The following is a 16,685-nucleotide window of genomic DNA, read 5'->3' as shown; positions in this document are numbered from 1 at the left end:
CAAAGGGATCTGGGAGTGCTAGTCCAGGATTCTCTAAAGGTAAACATGCAGGTTGAGTCCGTGATTAAGAAAGCGAATGCAATGTTGTCTCTTATCTCAAGAGAGTTGGAATATAAAAGCAGAGATGTACTACTAAGACTTTATAAAGCTCTGGTTATGCCCCATTTGGAGTACTGTGTCCAGTTTTGGTCCCCACACCTCAGGAAGGACATACTGGCACTGGAACGTGTCCAGCGGAGATTCACACGGATGATCCCTGGAATGACAGGTCTAACATATGAGGAACGGCTGAGGATACTGGGATTGTATTCGTTGGAGTTTAGAAGATTAAGGGGAGACTTAATAGAGACGTACAAAATAATACATGGCTTGGAAAAGGTGGATGCTAGGAAATTGTTTCAGTTAAACGAGGAGACTAGGACCCGTGGACACAGCCTTAGAATTAGAGGGGGTTATTTCAGAACAGAAATGCGGAGGCATTTCTTCAGCCAGAGAGTGGTGGGCCTGTGGAATTCATTGCCACGGAGTGCAGTGGAAGCCGGGACGCTAAATGTCTTCAAGGCCGAGATTGATAGATTCTTGTTGTCTCGAGGAATTAAGGGCTACGGGGAGAACGCTGGTAAGTGGAGCTGAAATGCGCATCAGCCATGAGTGAATGGCGGAGTGGACTTGATGGGCCGAATGGCCTTACTTCCACTCCTATGTCTTATGGTCTTATGGTCTTATTTAGAGGGAGATGGGCCAAGTGCTGGCAAGGGGGACGAGTGTTATTTAGGATATTTCTCGGTATGGACGAAAGGTCTTTTTCCGTGCTGTAAATCTCTGAGACTCTATTGCCTCTTGAGTGTATAACACAGGAACAGGAGGAGGATATTCAGCTTCTAAATTACTCAATTACTGAGAGTAAAATACAAAAATACATCATTCAGATTTTGATGGTGTTTTACAGAAACAGGAGAAAGGTTTTTAGACAAGAGAAGCTGTAAAGAATGTGAAGAGGCCATTCAGGCCCTCGACTCCATTCCCAGGAGCAGCAGGTGAGCATAGAGCTATTGGAGCCTCTTAGTCAGTAGCAGGAGGAGGACGTCTACTTTCACAAACTTGGGATCAGGAGGCATCACTCAGCTGCTCAAGATTGGGACACAGGAACAGGAGGCAGTCACTCAACTGCTCGAGACTGGGACACAGGGACAGGAGAGGGTCACTCAGAGCTCAAAACTGGGGCACAGGGAAATCTGGAGGTTAGTGAGGACCCAGCATCCTGTTATGCAAGGACAGCAAGAGGTGATTCACTCCCCACCAGTATGGGACACTGGGAGATAAGTGGAATTTGCTTGGAACAAAGAACAATATATGAATTAGTTGCATTAGTGGTCCATTCAATCCTGCCCCACCATTCACTAAGACCACGACTGATCTGATGGTGATTCCCTCGTCCCATTTTACAGAGACTGTCCTCTCTGCAGCCTCTGCTCCATTTGTTGGTCATGTTGCAGACCCAGATGCTGCAACAACAGTCACCATCACTCATCCAGAGGGTCGGGTCTAACCGGGCGAGTCAGGATTTGAAGGGTCCAATCACAAGAATGAAAACACAAAATAAAGGTATTGCTAGATGTTTAGTTCTCTTACATTCTCAATCCAACTCACAAAACCACCCCATCCATTATACTTTCAGGATGGAGCACTATCTATATCCGACTAGTGTATAGCTGAATGCAACCAGCAAGATCCAGAGTGGAACTCTGTGCAGCCCACACCAATGCTTGATGTATTATTCTGGACTAAATGTCCAGCATGGGGAGTTGTGCAGACCGCACTGGTTCATTCATATATAAACCCAGACTGTTGCATTGTGCGGTAACACTGTGTTACATCACTGCCCAGTGTGGGGAAACATATAACCAATGCTGAAAGTGACTGGAAGTGCAATTCCATCCACTTACAGCTCCATATCCCCACTGTACCTTGACAAGTCGTGCTGCGAATGTGAAAATCACTGCGAGGAAGAGATGTAAATGGAAACAATTTAAATGCCAATAGTTCTGATTAAGGCGCATATCACTCTCGTAATTAAAGTTGAAATAACTGAGATAATATTGAATGAGGTTTTGTGAACAATGCAAATAAGTAAGAGGGGGATGGTGATGTAATAGTGGTTGCACTATAAGCCTCCAAATTATCAATGGGAATTAGAGGAACAAATATTGAGGGAGACTGGCGGGACATGCAGGAGCAATAGGGTTGTTATAATAGGTGACTTTAATTTCCCTGACATGGTCTGGGACTTCCAGAGGGTTAAGAACTTAGATGGAACGTAATTTGCTAAGTGTGTTCAGGAAAGCTTCCAAAAGCAGCATGTAGAGGGTCCTACGCGGGAAGTGACGAGAGCTGTATTAATTTAAAAATAGTTATGGTAGGGACAAAATTGGTCCACAGTTTCAAGTTCTAAATTGGGGCAAGGCGTATTTTGTTGGAATTAGACAGAGGATTGCAGGGGTTGATTGGAGTAGTTTGTTTAGAGGTAAAAGGATCCCGGGCAAGAGGACGGCTTCAAAAGTGAGATAGCTCGAGTTCAAGGTCTATATGTTCTTGTGAAGGTGAAAGGAAAGTGAGGGTGGAAGAGAGAATCCTGGATGACAAGAGATATTGCGGCTTTGACCAGAAAAAAAAGAGGCGTTGCTCAGGTACAGGCAGCTGGGACCAAGGGAATCCATGGAGTTACACAGGGGATACAGGAGCTTACTGAAGAAGGAAATCAGGAAGGCGAAAAGGGGGTATGAGATAGCCTTGGCTGAGCAGATTAATGTGATTCCAAATTCAGTATAGGAAAGAAAACGAACAACCAGAGAGAGAATAGGACGTCTTAAAAACCAAAATGGGCATGCATGTGTAAAACCTCAAGAGATGGGTGAAGTCCTCAATTTCCCTTCTGTTTTTATCATGAAGAAAGACATGAAGACCTGTGACATTTGGGAGGTTAGTTGTGATATCTTGGTACAGTCTCTGTCACAGTAGAGGTGCTGATGGACATATTAGAATGCATAAAGTCTGGTAAATCTCTTGGACCTGAGAGATAGGTCCAAGAGCACTGCAAGAGCTCAAGAAGGGGAGTAGGAATAACCCTAGTAACTATAGGCCGGTGAGTCTCACTTAGAACAGAGAACATAGAACATGGAACATACAAACATACAGCGCAGTACAGGCCCTTTGGCTCTCGATGTTGCGCCGATCCAAGCCCACCTAACCTACACTAGCCCACCGTCCTCCATATGCCTATCCAATGCACGTTTAAATGCCCATAAAGAGGGAGAGTCCACCACTGCTACTGGCAGGGCATTCCATGAACTCACGACTCGCTGAGTAAAGAATCTACCCCTAACATCTGTCCTATACCTACCACCCCTTAATTTAAAGATATACCCCTTGTAATAGCTGACTCCATACGTGGAAAAATGTTCTCATGGTCAACCCTATCTAAACCCCTAATCATCTTGTACACCTCTATCAAGTCACCCCTAAACCTTCTTTTCTCCAATGAAAACAGCCCCAAGTGCCTCAGCCTTTCCTCATACGATCTTCCTACCATACCAGGCAACATCCTGGTAAACTCCTCTGCACCCGTTCCAGGGCCTCCACATCCTTCCTATAGTATGGCGACAAAGAACTGCACACAATACTCCAGATGTGACCGCACCAGAGTCTTATACAACTACAACATGACCTCAGGACTCCGGAACTCAATTCCTCTACCAATAAAAGCCAGTACGCCATATGCCTTCTTCACTGCACTATTTACCTGGGTGGCAACTTTCAGAGATCTGTGTATATGGACACCAAGATCCCTCTGCTCATCCACACTACCAAGTATCCGACCATTAGCCCAGTACCCAGTCTGGATTAATGGTGCTGGAATTGCACAGCAGTTCAGACAGTATCTAAGGAGCTTCGAAATCAACGTTTCGGGCAGAAACAAAAATAAGCAATAAATAAGAAAACAAAAATACGGCTCAGAATAACAAAACGATAACTCTTGTTCTTTGAGAGCATTAACTGATACACATTCATATGTTCACAATTCTTCATATTAGATTCATTAGACAATATCATCACGGCTATTTTAAAGCCCTTTTTAGAGTGGCAGGTAACCCAGTATCACGGTAATCCAAAAAGGGTTGTCATATCTTATATAAATCACTGCTTTTAGGTGCACCATGCTAGTGAGAAAGTCCAAAGGGATATTCTCCATGACAAGCTTACAAAAACCCAACAGACCCGGGGGTGGGTAGGGTGGGGCAGTGGGGGATGGTTGAGGGGGGGTTTCAGACATCCAACACAACAGAATATTTTTCCTGGAACAGGAAGTGTGGGGGAGATACTAAATGAGTATTTTGCATCAGTATTTACTGTGGAAAAGGATATGGAAGATATAGACTGTAGGGAAACAGATGGTGACATCTTGCAAAATGTCCAGGTTACAGAGGAGGAAGTGTTGGATGTCTTAAAACGGGTAAAGGTAGATACATCCCCGGGATCTGATCAGGTGTACCCTAGAACTCTCTGGGAAGCTAGAGAAGTGATTGCTGGGCTCTTGCTGAGACATTTGTAATATGGATAGTCACAGGTGAGGTGCCGGAAGACAAGAGGTTGGCTAACGTGTTGTCACTGTTTAAGAAGAGTAGTAAGGACAAGCCAGGGAACAATAGAAAAGCGATCCTCACGTTGGTGGTGGGCAGGTTGTTGGAGGGAATCCTGAGGGACAGGATGTGCATGCATTTGGAAAGGCAAGGACTGATTAGGGATAGTCAACATGGCTTTGTGCGTGGGAAATCATGTCTCACAAACTTGATTGAGTTTTTTGAGGAAGTAACAAAGAGGATACATGAGGGCAGAGGGGTCGATGTGATCGATATGGACTTCAGTAAGGCGTTCGACAAGGATCCCCATAGAAGACTGATTAGCAAGGTTAGGTCTCATGGAATACAGGGAGAAGTAGCCATTTGGATATAGAACTGGCTCAAAGGTAGAAGACAGAGGGTGGTGGTGGAGGGTTGTTTTTCATACTGGAGGCCTGTGACCAGTGCAGTGCCACAAGGATTGGTGCTGGATTCACTACATTTTTTCATTGACATAAACGATTTGGATGCGAGCATAGGAGGTACAGTTAGTAACTTTGCAGATGACACCAAAATTGGAGGTACAGTGTACAGCGAAGAGGGTCACCTCAGATTACAACAGGATCTTGACCAGATGGGCCAATGGGCTGAGAAGTGGCAGATGGAGTTTAATTCAGATAAATGCGAGGTGCTGCATTTTGGGAAAGCAAATCTTAGCAGGAATTATACAATAATGGTAAGGTCCAAGGTAGTTTTGCTGAACAAAGAGACCTTGGAGTGCAGTTTAATAGCTCCTTGAAAGTGGAGTCGTAGGTAGATAGGACAGCGAAGAAGGCTTTTTGTATGCTTTCCTTTGTTGGTCAGAGTATTGAGTACAGGAGATGAAAGATAATGTTGCAGCTGGTTGGAATATTGTGCGCAATTCTGGTCTCCTTCCTATCGGAAAGATGTTGTGAAACTTGAAAACATTTACAAGTATGTTGCCAGGATTGGAGGATTTGAGCTACAGAGAGAGGCTGAATAGGCTGGGGCCGTTTCGCTGGAGCATCGGATGCTGAGGGGTGACATTATTGAGGTTTTCAAAAGTATAAGGGCATGGATAGGATAAATAGATAAACTCTTTTACCTGAGGTCATGGACTCCAGAAGTGGAGGGCATAGGGTTAGGGTGAGAGAGATAAGATATAAAATACATCTACAGGGCAACTATTTCACACAGAGGTACGTGTATGGAATGAGCTGCCAGGTGAAGTGGGGGAGGCTGGTACAAGTGCAACATTTAAGAGGCATTTAGATGGGTATATGAATAGGAAGGGTTTGGAGGGTTATGGGCTGGGTGCTGGCAGATGGGACTAGATAGGTTTGAGATATGTGGTTAGCATGGATGGGTTGGACCGAAGGGTCTGTATCCATGCTGTACATCTCTATGACTCAATGACCAATATTAATCTCTGTTTTTTTAGTGCACAATACTGGTGAGAAAATCCAAAGGGATATTCTCCATGATGAGCTCACAAAGACCCAACAAAACCTGGGAGTTTCAGACATCACAACAGAATATTATTTCCAAGCACAGAAAGTAAGGATATACTTTTTTTCCCCATGTGCATCTGCGTAAGATACTCTGGGCAAGCCCAGGAAAAGGGAAACCGAGTCCATCTCCAATTCGGTGCCTAAGAACCACTCTACCACACCTGACACAGTGCTCCAATATATACAAAGCCTGCAGCAGGACCACATGCAATGGGTAAGAGGGCCTGTAGTCATTCTGTATTTAGGACATGCTAAAGATAATCCCACTTTTAATTTTGAGAGAAACACTGGTATCAGATAGACCCTATGAAGAATGTTCAACTGCATGGAATGGGCCCTATTTCAGATCAAAATCCTTCGAGTATTTTCACTGATATCTTCCCATGTCTCCGAAGAGATCTACACCCCCAACTCTCTCGCACAGACGTCACAGAGCTGCACAATCATGTCTGGTGGGACACTCTCCAACTAATGATAAAGGGTACTGAAAAAGAGTGCATCCTTAGCAAAAAGAACCCACTTCTCTGTATCTGATTGATAAGTATCTGTTAAAAGATTTTTTTAAATCAAATCTCTACTCTGAAAAAAAAACAAAAGAAGTCTCTACTAGGTAGTCCATACTTACGAGTTATTTGATCAAATGATATCATTGTTTCTTCCTCAAGTAACACTTGGTGGCTCAGTGGTTTGCCCTGCTTACTCACAGCACCAGGGTATCGGGTTTGGTTCCAGCGTTGGGTAACTGGCTGTGTGGAGTTAGTATATTCTCAATTGTGTCTGCGTAGGTTTCCTCCCACATTCACAAAGATGTGCAGGTCAGATGAATTGGCCATTGCTAAATCGCTCATAATGTCCCAGGATCTGTAAGTTGGGGAATTAGTCAGAGTAAATATAGGATGGTAGGGGAATGGGTCTGGGTGGGTTGCTCTTCAGAGGGTCGAAGTGGACTTGCTGGGCCCAAGGACCTGTTTCCACACTGTAGGGATTCTACTAATTCTAAATAACCCAGCAAGGTAGCCCCCTCGCTGCCCACAGCTTACACCTGGGATCCTTTATCCCCGGTTGACAACCCTGTATACCAATTATAGGGGTAAGAAACATGGTTTTGGCTGCACTGCCCTCGATCTCATTGTCGCATTGTCCTTCAAGTTTTAACAGTATTAATAATCATTAGTTTATGACAACATTCCATAAATGTTGTCATTTTATCTAAGAACAACTGTCTAATAAGGGTTCACTTTGTCTGAGAGGGCTCAATATCTAGCCATATTGATGCCGAGACCTCTGCGGCCCAGGCACTAACATACGATGAACAAAACCTTGATTGATTGCTTTTAATCGGGGAGATCAACTCCCCACAATCTGTGGGGCAGTTGCAATTTTGTTAGCTTGATAAAGAATCGCTTACGGTGCCAAATAAAAGAGCTAAACACTCCATTATGTTTCCTAAATATCTGTCTGGGAAACATCAAAGAAAGCATTCACACGGGGGGTAGGAAATGAGGAAGGACATGCATTTTAATAACAGCTATCCGACCTCGACAGGAGATTGGAAATGCCTCCTATCTTTGATGGTCTTGTTTAATTTTGTCAAACAAATGGACACAGTTCTCGTTAAATAAATGATCAAAGACAGATGCAATGAATATACCGAAATTGGGAAACCTCCCCCGTGACTATTTAACAGGAAACCAGGATTTGGCCTCAGTATCAGGTATTTCCCTAAGACCTCCCATAGGCATGGCCTCCAACTTTGTAAAATTAATCTTATCGTCCAGAATGGCAACAAGCAAATTAATGCATTGCATCACATGAACTAACGAAATTGCGGGATTTGACAAAAACATAAGACCCTCATCTGCATACAATGTAATCTTATATGACAGCTATTCCACTTCTTTGGCAGATATGTTGGCATCCCTACGGATGGCCTCCGCCAGTGGCTCAATCACCAACGTAAACACCAATGGTGAAAGGTGTCAACCTTGTTGGCTGCCTGGAGAAATATTAATATTAATATTACTGGTTGGCGCACCATTAGTGAGAACCGCATCCAGAGGATTACGGTAAAGGACCCTCACCCACTTGTGTAGACCAAACCGTTCTAATGTACAGAAGAGATCCGGCCACTCAACCCAATCAAATGCCTCTTTCATCTGAAGAGATCAATAATCCCTGGACAGATTGTTGTTGACAATCTTGTATCCTTGAGTAAACTCTTCACATTGTATGAAGATCTGCGGCACTTTATTAAGCCTGTTTGGTCCTCTTTGGCAACGGAAGGCAGCAAAGTGTCCAGCCTTAATGCACAGGTCTCAGACAGGATTTTGAAACCAACATTTAAAAGTGAGATTGGCGTGTAAGAAGCACAATTTTCTAGGGTCTTCCTTTCTTCAGCATCAGAGAGGTATGAGCCGCTCTTAAGGATGGAGGCAGGGGTTTGTGAATGTACGAGTGATGGAACATGTTCAACATCAGCCCTGACATTAGGTTTATAAATTATTTATAAAATTCACTAGGAAATCCGTCAGGAACGTGCGCCTTTACATTCTGAAACTGCTTCACACCCTCCTGCGCTGACAATGGTGCTTTAAGGTACAACACCTATTCAGGGGTTACTCCTGGAAGACCCAGGTTCTTGAAAAATGACTCCATCTTAATCCATCTATCCTAATAATGTGCAGTCTGAAATAATTCGCAGAAAAATCTCGGACAGGAGGCATTAATCTTTTTGGTATTGAAGGTAAGGATCCCAGTACCTTCCCTAATTATGGTAATAGCTTGAGAGGGGCACTCATTTTCCTGGCAAGATAGACTAAATCTTCCTCAAGATAGACTTTGCTCATTCCTGAAGAAGGCCCCATGCCCGAAACATCGATTCTCCTGCTCCTTGGATGCTGCTTGACCAGCTGTGCTTTTCCAGCAACACATTTCACAGCTCTGATCTCCAGCATCTGCAATCCTCACGTTTTCCAAGATAGACTAAATACCTGCCTGGCTTATCACCATGTTCAAACTGCCTTTGTTTTGCAAAAGTAAGTTCCTTCTTGGCTGTCTGTGTGAGCGTGGAATTCACTGTAGACCGAAGCGTTGTGATCCTCTGCAGTTTAGCCACTGAGGGTCGATCGCAGTATGCCCTCTCAGCTGCCCTCAGCTGTGTCTCAAGCCAGCGTTCCTGCTCCCCCTTCTGCTGCATCCTAAGGAATAATTATTCCTTTGGCATAACCCTTAGCAATTTCCCACAGAATGGATGGGTTATTGGTTGAATCTGAATTAATGGCTAAGAAAGACCCGAATTCATTGCAGTGGGAGGCCCAGTGGCACAAAGGTTAGCTGTGCAGCCGTACAGTGCCAGAGACCTGGGTTCAATTCCCGCCTCAGGTGACTGACTGTGTGGAGTTTACAGATTCTGCCCGTGTCTGCGTGGGTTTCCTCCCACTGTCCAAGTATGTTATCAAAGTGTTTGGTAAAGGTTTAAATGTCAGAGAATAGGTCTGGGTGGAGAGCTCTTCGGCGGGTCGGTGTGGACTTGTTGGACCGAGGGTCCTGTTTCAACACTGTAAGTAATCTAATCTAAATACTCAATGAACTAACTAGTCTTAAGAATAAAGGGATACATTCGCTAGTGTCTCGAATCTGTTACATTGCCCTTAATCTTATTCAATAAGTATACTGCTTCATGGTCAGAAATGGTAATATTCCCAATTGTGCAGGATGCCACCGAATCTAAGATTGTTGCAGGAATGGGGAAGGTATCAACGCTCGTGTGGCATTTCTGCCAGTTAAAGAAGAAAATAAAATCCCTACTTGTGATGTGGATCTGCCTCCAGATATCCACCAGCTCTAGTTCTGCACACAAATCCACTAATTGCTTACATTATAACAAGGGTGTTGGGGCACCTTAGGATATTGTGCCCACCGTGGGCTCCATAAGACAGTTGAAAACTTCTACAATAATGTGCCACGATGCAAGATAACTGAATTTGGAAAATGCATCTACCAGGATTTTACGAGGGTTCGCCAGGGGTCAATAAACATTCAAAATACTGTATTATTTAGCATAGTTCAAGGGTTTTGGATTATGAGCCTCCCGTGAGTGTCAAATACAAACTAATAGGTTAAATTGAAGATTCTTTTTATCCATTATGGCTTCTCCCCTACTCGTAGAATTAAAAGAGGAGAAATAAACTCGACCTGCTGTAATGTCAACTGTTCCTCGTCATCAAGGTGCATCTCCTGCAATAGGTCAACACCCACCCTCTCTTTTTAAGACAAGAAAGTAACTTTTTCCTCTTTTCTGGCCAATGGCTCCCCTAAACGTACCAGATACATCATTTAAGCACATAATTACCCAGAACACACTGTAGCAACATTTGAACTCGAGAGAGGAAGAACTCGAATTACTGATTATTAATAAACAACGTCTCTTAGAGCTTAAAAACTACACAAGCTAAGACTACTACAACTGCCAACTCTCAAAACTTTCCAAAACTAAGCATTTTAAGTAAATGGCTGGGATGGAGTGGGTTAGGGAAGCATTTTGCTCGTGCTGTGATGCGGAGCCCAACAAAGCAGACCTTCCAGATCGCCACCATCTTGGATTTCCCCTTAACATTTTATCGATATTATCATTTCATTTTGCATTATATTCCTGGATGTGCTGGAACAGTGTGATTTTGTACCACTGTCAGCATTTCCTCAACACTGCACATTCCTGCCATTCTCTGATAATCCTTGACTCCGTTATTATTTATGAACGTTCTGTCTATGCCTCAAACATATTCAATATCTCTGCCTCCAATGCTCTGCAGGGAAGAGAGTTCCAAGTACTCTCCCCACTGAGAAAACAAAAAGAAACCTCATGTGTGTGTGAGATTATTTTTGCCTCCTTACCTGAGAAAAGATATAGTTAAATTGGAAACAGTTCAGAGATGTTTCACTTCATGTATTCCAGGGATGAGGGTGTTATATTTTGGAGGCTTTAACAGGTTACTCTTGGAATGAGACGTGATCTTATTGAAACATACAAAACCTAGAGGAGAGTGGATCAGATAGATACCCACTGGATGTTTGTATTGTCCAAACTTCTTGTTGTTTTTATAGAATCTCTACAGTGTGGAAGCAGGAAATTCCATCCATCAAGTTCACATTGACTCTCGGAACAGTATGCCCTCTGGACCTGCCCTCCCTACTCTATCCGTGTAACCCTGCATTTCCCATGACGAACCTATCTAATCTACACATCCCTGGGCACTATGGACAATTTATCATGACCAATCCGCTCTAAGCTGCATAACTTTGGACAGTGGGAGGAAACTGGAACACTGGGAGGGAACCCACAGAGACATGAGGAAATGTTCAAAATCCACATAGAGGGTGGCCCGAGGTTGGAATTGAATGCAGCCACTTGGTGATGGGAGGTAGCAGTGCTAACCACAGATCCACCATGCACATCTGTTCGTTCTATTAGTTACTTGTTGCTGACTAAAGAAATCTGCCTGACTTGTTCCTGTCACTGACCCTGACTCAGTCTGAGAACTTTATCATCGGCCATATCACCAACCTGGTTACATTTAAAATTTGGTGTCAGCAGTGGAGGAATGGGACGAGAAAAGGAAACAATGACACTCTCCAACCTCTGTCAGAGTAAGAATGAGGAGAACTTCACAAAGTGGGATTTCAGTCAAGTGGGAATTCTCTTTCCCAGAAGTTAGGGATGGCTGGATCTTTATATTATATCGAAGCTGGTTTTGTCTGATTTTCCGTGGACAGGTGAATCAGGGATAATGGTGCACGGAAAGAAACGTGCAGCTGGGATCACAATGAGATGAGCCATGACCTTATTTACTGGTGGAGTAGTGTCAAAGGGCCGAATGGCCCACTTGTGCCCCTCAGCCCTATGTTCTGATGTTCCATTTAGCCCTCGGACCTGCTAAACAGGGGCAGATCGAGGCCACTCCGATCGTTAGGTGTAGTTTTGGAAATGTACTTGGAAAATCCGGGCTGGATCAGGAAGTGACCACCACGCCAACCCCCAATCCCTGTTTCCAGGCTTCCCCTCTCTGTAAATTCTGCTCCAGATATGGGTCATGTTGCAGACCCAGATACGCTGGGAATACAGCCACATACCCCACCCAGGGTGAAAACAACAAATCCTCTGCTCTTCCTGAATGTGACATTGTACAACATGATTTCCAGCAAAATAACCCGTTACTTTCCAAAAGCATAACATGTGAATTTAACAAATAGGAACAGGAGTAGATCAATCGGCTCCTCAAGCTAACCCTGTCATTTAATAAGAACATGGCTTATCTACTCCAGGGCTCAACTCCACTCTCTTGCCGACTCCTTGTATCCTTCCATACCTCTCTGGGTTAGGGAATTCCAGACATTCACTACCATCAGAGAGAAGCCATGACTCTGCATTTCAGATTGAAATCGACGTTCCTTATTCGGTATCTATATAATCGAGTTCGACACTTTGCTCAAGAATGGAAAAAACTTCTCAGCATCTACCTTATCCAACCCCTCTCTGTGTCTTGTAGGTTTCAGGAGGATCACTCCTCATTCATTTAAACTCCAAAGAATTATTGCCTCTCCATTTTTAGAGATTCTCAATAACACAACCCTTTCATCCCACGAAACCGCCTTACTTGCTGCATCAGCATGCTGACTTTATGTTTCAAAGGAAGACTCCAATGCCTTTACTGTTCCTTTTCTGGAAGTCCTCTCCTTTAATTAACAGCCTGCCTTTTGATTCTCAGTGTCATCCTCAAACTCGGATGTATATTGCGCACAACTCCCTCCTTCAGGCTGTCAGTATAGATTGCAAATAACTGATGCCATCAGACTGATATTTGTGGTACTCCAGCAAATACACCTTTATCATAAAGATCCATTAATCATGATTCTCCCATTTCTGTGCTAAACAATCATCATCCCATGTTAATACATTATCCGACGTCCTGGAGCTTCTGTTTTGTGTAAGAACTTTTGTTTTTTAATACCTTATGGAAAATCTCTGGAATGCCTCGTGTCCACCAGATCCACTTTATCAAGTTACATTTTCAGGCATCTCCAGAAAAACTTTGCATTATTTGGCAGGGCAAAGTATAATTTCCCTTTCACAAAACCACTCTGACTCTGCGTGAATCTTTTCTAAATGTCCATGCTGACCAAGATTTCCAAACTATACTAGTCCCATCTGCTTTCATTAGGTCCATGTGTTTCTAAATGTTTCCCATTCATATGTTTGTCCAAATGAGTTTTAAATGTTGTAGCTGTCCTTGCATCTCCCACTCTTCCTCTGGAAGCTCATTCCATACCCACACCGCCCTCTGTGTAAAAACGCTGCCCCTTAGTCCCTTTTAAATCTACCCTCTTTCACCTTAAACCTATTCCCTCTATGTTTGGATTCCCCTACCCTTTGGAAAAGAACTTGGCTATTCAACCTATCCATACCTCTCATGATTTTATTAGTTTCTATAATGTCACTCCTCAACATCCTATACTTAATCTGATTCTAACTTCAATAACAAGCGTTTAAAGATAAGCAATGCAAAATTGAATCAATATTAAAAATGACAGGTAACCAACACTCAGCCCAAACGTCACACTGTTATTTATTTTTCTCCATATGACAATACTGAGGCAGCATGAAACGCTTACAAGTGCCATTAAGAAGTCAAGCACCTGAATTCTTTTATCTAAAGGGGGTGATGATCACGACAGTAAAAACGTATCTGTGGCCAGATCTATATAATACTACATGGTCAACATTCTCCCTCCTGGCCTGGGTATAACTGTGTGTGGTTATGTCTTTTTTAGCTTGCATTCAATAGAGAGAACCCCTTTCCCCCATTCACACCTTAAATTCGACCCGTTATACATAATATTTTCGTTCAACATTGCTAAAAGCCCGTTTTTCTTTTGTCACACCCTCTTTTCCCTGCCACCCATCCTTCACATCTGGCAAGGGATTAAAAGACCATTTTGCAATTGTATTCAGTTTTGAAGAATTGTCACACTGGACTGGAAACGCTAACTCTGTTTCTCTTTCCCTGCAGATGTTGACAGACCTGCTGAGTTTCTCCAGAAATGAATCGGCGCAGAACAATTTTTCAATTAAACAAATAATTATGGATACTGGAAATAAAAATAAAAAAAACCTTTATAGAAGGTTCACTGGACCTGAAAGTTTAACTCTGCATTCACTCCAGAAAATTCTGCAACATCGTTAGCAACTTCTTCAGCAATTTTTGTTTAAGAACAATTTCCAACGACATATTGTCAAAGATGCCCAAACATCCTGTCCAACATGGAGCGCCGGACACTGGGAACTGAACAGTAACGCATGGTGACAAGTTCCTTGACTCTGAAACTGCATAAGGCTGGCATCACTGATACTGCAGAGCTCTGAATCATGGTTAGGGAGAAAAACAGAAGGAAACACATTCATTTCAAATACAGAAGGTGATATTACTGAAAGGAAAAGATTCAGAATAATACCTTATATGGATATTGTTTATGTAAAAAATAGGAGGCGTGACACCTAGGAAAGACTTCCAGCAGAATGAGAATATAAAAATGGAAGTATTTCCGCATCAGAAACCAGAGTATGTCACTGAATACAGGGCTGATGGGTGAATGGGTCTCGCTGTGAACTGGAGCCAGTCAGTAGAATTGAATTGTAGATATTGCAGCTAAAACTGGGTTATCATCTGATGCTGTAGATTTCAATGACAATCTGTATCTTTTCCCCCAAGATAGTCCATCCATCTACCATTTCCATCAAGCCGATCCATGGGTCAGTGACGAGTGTGGGTGAACATGGTGGGGTCGGAATCACGTGTACCTAAACCTGATGACAGCCCATTCAAGCTCCTGCATTTGACCGGCTACACTACGAACAACAGGACTAACATCTGATACAGAGCGAGAGATCAGCCTAAGACTAACAAATCAGATCTAAGCTCTCTCGTCCTGTCAAATCCATGCATAAAAGTCGATAGACCATTAAACAACTTACTGGAGGAGAGGACTCCACAAGTATCCCTATCCTAAATAATGGAACCGCCCTGAGCATCCATGTAAAAGATGCAGTACCTGCACCATACTGAGCTAGAAGTGTTGAGTCGATTACCCACCTCACCCTCACCAAGATACCCTCAGAATCACAGATGCCCGTCTTCAACCAATTCAATTCACTGTACGTGACATGAAGCAACAGCTGGACACTGTAGATACGGCAAAGGCATTTGGCCCTGATACCATTCCTGCAATAGGACTGAGGAATTTTGCTACAAAGCAAGCCGTGTACAGGAAGCTGTTTCATTCCAGCTCCAACTCTGACAACTCCCTGGCAATGTGGGTAGTTAGCAACTGCAGTCCTCACTTTCTCCTAATGTGGGTAATTACTCAACTATGTCCCATCCCCTAAGAAGGGAATAATTACAATCAGACCAATTGCCACGCCCTCAGTCCCATCACGATGGTCAAATTGGTTGGGGTTATTTTTGATAGAGCTGTCAATCAGCACAGAAATAATCGGTTCGGTGTGGTTTCCGATAGGCCCCCATGTGGAGATCGTGCTGTTGTGGAATTGTCATTGGATTGCTAATCCAGACCAGGATAATTCTCTGGCAACTGGTGCAAGTTAAAACAATTAATAAAATATCGAGATCTAATACCTGGTGTCAGTAACAGTGATCGTGTATTCAATGTCGATTATAAATGTCAATCTCCTTCCCCAGTGTACGTTCAAGAAGAGAATCCCCCGTGCTTTCCTGGTCTGGCCTAAAAGTGACTCCAGATACACAGACATGTGATACACTCTTCAATGGTCTCTGAAACAGTCAAGCAAGGCACTCAATGGTATCAAACTGCTCCGAGGTGTTAAAGGATAAACCCGGAGAGAACAGCCGGCACCAGCCTCATTATCAGAAAAGGGAATGGGAAACACAATCCTGTCGACCCTGCAGAGACCTCCTTCCTAACAGCTGAGAGATTGTGACAACATCGACAGAGCGTTCCCACACACTGCACAGAAGCATCGGGAAAGGAATACGTCATACAACTCATTCAGTTTTCCCTGTTCTAGTTAATGGTCGAACATCTCCTCAATGCAGTTTTCCCCATACAATATTCATATCCCTTAATATGTTTAAACGTTGTGAAACATAAAATGAGAACTGCTGTACTCCATTCAGCCCAACAGTTTTGCGCCTCCATTCTATGTACTTCCCCAATTTATTGCCCATGCCAGAGAGGGCAGTTAAGAGTCAGCAGCTTTGTCTTGAGTCTGGAGTCACATGCAGGCCACACCAGGTAAGGACAGCAGTATCCTTCCCTCAAGGACATCAGTGAAACAGATGAGATTTTCGAACAATCGACAATGGATTCCTTGTCATCATAAGCCCTTGATTCCAGATACACATTGAATTCAAATTCCACCATCTTCCATGGCAAGATTTTAAATCATGTCCCCAGAATATTACCTGGGTCTCTGGGTTAAGACCCCAGCGATAACATCACTGTG

Source organism: Chiloscyllium plagiosum, unplaced genomic scaffold (assembly GCF_037043375.1).
Source record: "Chiloscyllium plagiosum isolate Xiang-an unplaced genomic scaffold, Cpla_swu_hap1 HiC_scaffold_37, whole genome shotgun sequence".
NCBI classification, from domain to species: domain Eukaryota; kingdom Metazoa; phylum Chordata; class Chondrichthyes; order Orectolobiformes; family Hemiscylliidae; genus Chiloscyllium; species Chiloscyllium plagiosum.
The sequence above is the reverse complement of the archived record's forward strand: the minus strand, read 5'-3'. Positions refer to the sequence as shown.